The sequence below is a fragment of the Equus caballus genome, chromosome 22, assembly GCF_041296265.1.
Source record: "Equus caballus isolate H_3958 breed thoroughbred chromosome 22, TB-T2T, whole genome shotgun sequence".
NCBI lineage: Eukaryota > Metazoa > Chordata > Mammalia > Perissodactyla > Equidae > Equus > Equus caballus.
The window spans coordinates 38240243-38246242 of record NC_091705.1 but is presented as its reverse complement, the minus strand read 5'-3'; positions in this window follow the sequence as shown (position 1 = coordinate 38246242).

Below are 6000 nucleotides of genomic sequence, written 5' to 3'. Positions count from 1 at the left end.
TGTGGGTAGGAAGGTGTTCATTCTCTGCACAAGCATATGGCAGCCAAACTTGGAGTTTTGATAGGGAGAGGGGGACATGGTTGTTGAGTTTGCAACCAATAGTATCTTCAGTGGGCGTAGAAGATAAAGTCTGAGCATCCTCTTATCACCAGAGACAGCCAGTAGGAAGCGGCAGTGCACGAGAAGGAGGGCGGAGGGAGGGCACATCCAGTGTTTACTGCGAAGAAGATATTTTAGGAAGGACAGAGATGTCACTGTGCTGAGCGCTACTAAATCATTGAGTACAATATGGATGGAGAAATAGCTACTAGCCCAGAGCTTGGAGGACCACATTGGTGACCGTGATGACAGCAGTTTCAGTGGAATTATGGATGGCCCTGGAATCCACACCTGCATCTCCCAACTCCACCCCTCAGACGCTAGAAGCCTGGTGTCATATCGCAGAGGTCTTTCCATGCCAGATTATAATCATGTCGTTGAGCAGTAGGGAGCCACTGGAGGTGTTTGAGCAAGGGAATAACTTGATAATAGCTGCCCTTTCTGGAGGTTCACCTGAAAGGGTGGTGCAGGACGGAATGGAGGCCTGTGAAACTGGAGGCAGGATAAGCCTCCCCAGTCCTCTGTTTTTGGCTGCCCAGCACCCATTCCCCTTCTTCTAGTGCTAGGGCCCCAGCTCACCTTTGGAAACATCCCCTCCCCATTTTCAGTCCACAAGGTTTGGGTGGGACTTACCCTCCCATCCTCTGTAGTGGAGGACACATGACCCAGGCCTGGCTGTTCAGAGTCAGTGACTGGACATATGACCCAATCCTGGCTAATCAGACAGGCTTACAGGCTGGACTTTTGGGAAAGAGGTAGTCTCTTTCTTTTAGTACCTGGATTCAGCTGTGCCTGAAGCTAATGTAAACTTTTTACTTACATGAGCCATTACATTCCTTGTTTTGCTAGAATTGGTTTGAGCTGGATTTCTGCTTCTTGCATCTTAGGAAACCTTGAATAATACAGTAACTAGGGGATTTGAGAGATGAGAGTTCTGGATATGGACAAAGGGAGAGTCAAGGTTGACCTTGGAGGTCTCTTCCTGGGAGGATGGTATAGGCAAGAATGGGAAACAATTCACTCATTCGTTCATTATCCATCACATGTTTGTTGAGTACCTACACAGTCCCAGGCTCTGTTCCAGACCCGGGGGATACAGCAGTGAGCAAAACAGACAAAAACCCTTCCCTACATTGAACATACAGTCTAGTGGCTCCGGAAACGTGAGCTCCATTTATTCCATTATCATGATTATCAGCTTCATCCCCATTCATAGATCCGGAAGCTGAGGCCGAAGAGATGAAGTCACGCAGCCAGTGAGGGGCCCAGAGGAGATCTGACTTCATCTCTTCATAATTTCCACATCAGCTCTGTGCTGGAGCGAGAGAACACACCCACGTGGGAATGATTTCACGCTCCAGAAAGAACGCTACAAATTGGTTGAGAGGCGTAGAAGAGGAATTTTCTACCTAAAGGCTGCAGGAATCCACTGGCGGGATAGAAATGTGATTAGAAGACGGTGAGATTTGATTCACAAATCATAATGGTTTTAGAGCTGGAAGAAGCTCTTTGAGCTCAGACTAATCAAGAGGGCTTTCTGGAGGGAGGGGTGCTCGCGGCGGAGTCTTAGCAGAAGGGAACGGTACTGAGAGGAGAATGTGTAGGTCTGTGGCTCCCTAATGACTCCACGCACCACATCCAGACGCTGAATCAATTATTATTTTTCTTTCCCTTGTTGGATGCTGATGAGCGTGGGGAAAGGAGTCCTGGTTAGTGTGACTTGACAGCTTTTGTTGTTGCTGCTGAAACCATTAGCCCCCTGCCAACAGCACCCAGACCTTGCAGGTCTGCAGGCTGGAGATACACACACAATGATGCATTTAAAAAAATTCTCCACCAGGAGCTGTGACTCATACACATTTCTGCTGGGATGAGTAAAAATACCGGGAGCGAAAGATGGATTAGTCACTGGAATACAGTTTGCTTTTGAGAACTGAGTCGCCCACAGCTGCCCTTGGTCATTAGGTTCTGAAATTGGGAAACTGAACCCCTGAACTGATGCCTGCCAGGGATGTGGGATGAAGCCTGGTTGGGCAGTTGCGGGGTTAGAGGGCATAGTTGCAGGGTCAGGGGGCAGAGGAGGGCTCAATGAAGCGGGGCCGGGCTCCCCGTGCAATGGTTCGGTCCCACATGTTGTCTACATCTGGCTCCTGCTCTCTTTGGTCTCTGCCTGAGTTGTTCAGTGGGACCACCTCTAAATTAAAGCCATTCGTTCATTCATTGATTGATTCATTCATTCATTGAATCAGTCTGTTGCAGGCAAGGTAATGTGTTGGGCTCGGGGTGGGACCCCAAAATGGCTGGAGCAAAGGAGCTTACCAAAGAGCTAAGACCAGGAAACATGATGTACATGTCTACCAGAGACTTAGAGAAAGGAGAGTCTCTTTTTTGTCCAGCTCGGGGATCGGCCAACTGTGGCCCACGGCTATTGCTTTATAAATAAAGTTTTATTGGAACACAGCCACAGCCATTCATTTACATGCTGTCTTTGGCCGTTTTGCTTCTGCAAGAGCGGAAGTGAATAGTTGCGACACAGACTGCAGGACCCTTAAAGCCGAAAATATGTACTACCTGGCCTTTTACAGAAGTTTGCCAACCCCCAATCTGGGATAGATCAGGGATTTGCAGTTGTTAACGACAGACCCCACTCTGGTCAGCTTATTAATGGTTCTGGGGCGCTCACAGAACCTCGAGGGTGCCCAGGAAGCTGGTCATAGAGCCCATGCCCCCAAGAACAATGCCCACACCACTCTGTGGGGTGGCTCCAGCCATGACCCCTAGGAGCACAGACACCCTACCTGGCAGTGCTGACTCTGGGTACCTGAATACTAAGCCTCGGCTGTCACTGCCCCCCAACCTGGATGCCTCTCCATTGCTTTGGTCAGGTGAACAAAATTTGTGCAAACCCCATGGCCCAGCAATCTCATTCCTGGTAGACAACCTAAAAAAGCTTGCTCACCCATGCAAATGGAAATATGCATGAGGATGTTTGTCATCGCGTTGCTTCAAGGAGTTTGGGGCAATAGTGTTTAGTACTAGGAAATGGATAAGTAGAATATGGTTTTATTGGTTAGGGGCAATATTAGCCGCTATGATGAATAGACCCTAAAGTGTGTAAAGTCTCAGACCCAATGGAAGTTTTATTTTTTGCTCATCTAATAGTCCAAGGTGAGTGTTACTGATCAGTGGTCTGGTGCCCCTCCACGCAAGCATTCAGACCCAGGCTGAGGGTGGCTGGGGCACCTTCAACCCATGGCTGCCAAGGTCACTCTGGGGTCGTCATCCCAATCAGTTGAGAAGTGAAAAGAGCATGGAGGAGAAGGCCTGGGAGAAGTTTCAGGGGCTGGGATGGAGGCGAGGCACCTTTTATCTGCTGGCATCCAAGGGCTGAAGCTCCTTTATGTGGCTCCGCCTACCTGCAAGGGAGACTGGGAAATGTAGTCCTTCAGTGTGTCCTGGGAGAGGAGGAAACTGCGTTTGGGGAGCAGCAGGCTGTCGCTCCCACGGAGATGCATGCACACAACGAGAAATTAAGCAATAGTCGGAAGTGACGACATATTTACAGGAGCAACAAAGAATGAGCTCAAAAACATGACGCTGAGTGAAAAAAGTAAGAGACCATCAGAGGCATAATTACGATTTATGTAAAAATTTAAAAACAATCATAAAACAACACTTTATCTCTTTCTATATTTTTTACTATGTTTATTCGGATCCACATATATCCAAACAAGTGTATGGCAGATGGATAGAAAGAACATGCTTTAAATAAACCAAAGTGGGTGTCCGTTGGGGAGGGGGAAAGAGGAGGAGTGGAGATGGGTGATAAAGGCAAAAATAAGTGAAAATAAAACAAAATACAGGCTCTACACAGATGCTGGTGGTGTGCTGTGGCCCAAGGAGTATGATTAACTAACTGTGTGCATCTGAGATTCAAAATTAAAAGGGGGAAAAAGCAACCTATTGAAGAAAAAAAGTAGTACATATTCAGTATAGAAAATTTGTGAAATGTAAGTATAAAGAAGGAAACAAATAGCCATAAGACCACTGCCCAGATGTAACTACCCTCACCATTTTAATATCTTCCTTCCTGTCTTTTTTGTATGAATATGTCGTATGTATTGACAATGTTGGGATCATGGTCTACATGCAATTTATATTCCACTCTTTTCCTCCCCATTTATCCAGGTATCATGACCATCTTCCTATTCCATTAAATATTCTTTGATAGCAGACTTTTAAAAGGCCAAATAATTTCCCAAATTGTGGATGTCATAATGTAGTTAGTGAGAATTTAGGTCCTTTCAAACATGGGGCTAAATAACACGGCAGTGAACATCTTTGTGCATAAAAAAGTTTGCGCGTGCGATTAATTCTGTAGTTTAAACTCCCCTTGGAAGAGTAACTTGGTCAGAGGGTATGAATCTGGGTGTGTGTATTTATTTTTAAGGCTTTTGATGCATTTTTAAATTGGGAAATTGAGAATATATAGAGAAAAGTGCATAAGACATAAACGTAAATCATAAATTATCATAAAGTGAATCTCTATGAAATCTGGGTAAGAAATGGAACACCGCCAGCTCCCTAAAGCCCCTCCCAGACTCCCCTCCCCAACCCGGGGGGAAACCAGGGCCCTGCCTTGTATGGTGAACACTACACTCTTTGCTTTATAGCTTTACCATCCGAGTGTGCACCTCGACACACCGTAGTTTAATGTTGTCTGCTTCTGAGTGCTGTATAAATGGAACCAGCCATAATGCGCTGTTTTATATCTGGCTTCGTTGGCTCAACATTATGCTTTTAAAATTCATCCACGTTGTTGCATGGAGCTATCTGTAGTTCTTTCTCTGCTACAACTTCTCTTTTGTTTTCTCTGAATTTGCGTACGTTTTCTTCTCAGCTTCAGTTTTGCGTTCCTGAGGACCTAAAGCTGGGCAGTAGGGGAAGCAACTCCTTTCGTGGTGCAGGGTTCTTCATTTTTCAAGCATTCTGGGGTCTGTAAGATCTTGTTGTGTCCTCATATTTCCTCGGAGAGCTGGCAGAGCAGGATTCTTAATGTCTCCAGTTAACAGATGGGGAAACTGAGGCTCACGAAGGAAATGACGGAGCCGAGACTGGGAACTTTGCCCTCTGCCCCACTTCATGAGGGGAAATGAGGTCATGGGAGGCTCCAATGCTATGTCCCGTCCTCTTACGGAAGCCAAGGAAACTCAGCAAATTGAAAATGGACTCTCTCTGACCTCTGTTCTGGCATTCGCTCACCGGCTGCCCCAGCTCGGAACATCGCTGTGCCCCGGGCCTCTCTCCTTGTCCTCCCCTCTGTCCACACGCCCTCTTTAGGTGATCTCGCCCAGTCCCGTGGCTTTAACATCACTTATACCGACGATGCCTGTACTCCTGTCTCCCGGCTGGCCTCGCCCCTAAATCCTCACATTGTTTATCTGCCCGCCCACTCAACGTCTCCACTCCACTATCGAATCTGACACGGAACACGGCCAAAACCAAGTTCCCCATCTCCTCCCACCATCTTCCCCATCGTGGTTAATTCCCACCCTGCCCTTCCAGTCACTCAGACCAAACACCTTGGCGTCCCGTTTAGCTCTTTCTCTTATGCCCAGCACTTCAACAAACCCTGTAGGTCCTATCTTTAGGGTAGATCCAGAACAGACCATTTCTCCCCATCACCCCTGGCATCACCCTGGTGCAAGCCATCGACATCTCTCGCCCGGACTATTGCAGTTCCCTCCTCACAGGTCTCACTGCTTCTGGCCTCACCCCCTTGTAGTCTCTTCCCATAGAGCAGTCGAGGGATCCTGTTAGAAGCCGTGGGATCGTATCTCCTCTCTGTGCAGAATCTTCCATGGCTCCCACACACCCAGGGAAAAAGCCAAAGTCCTGACA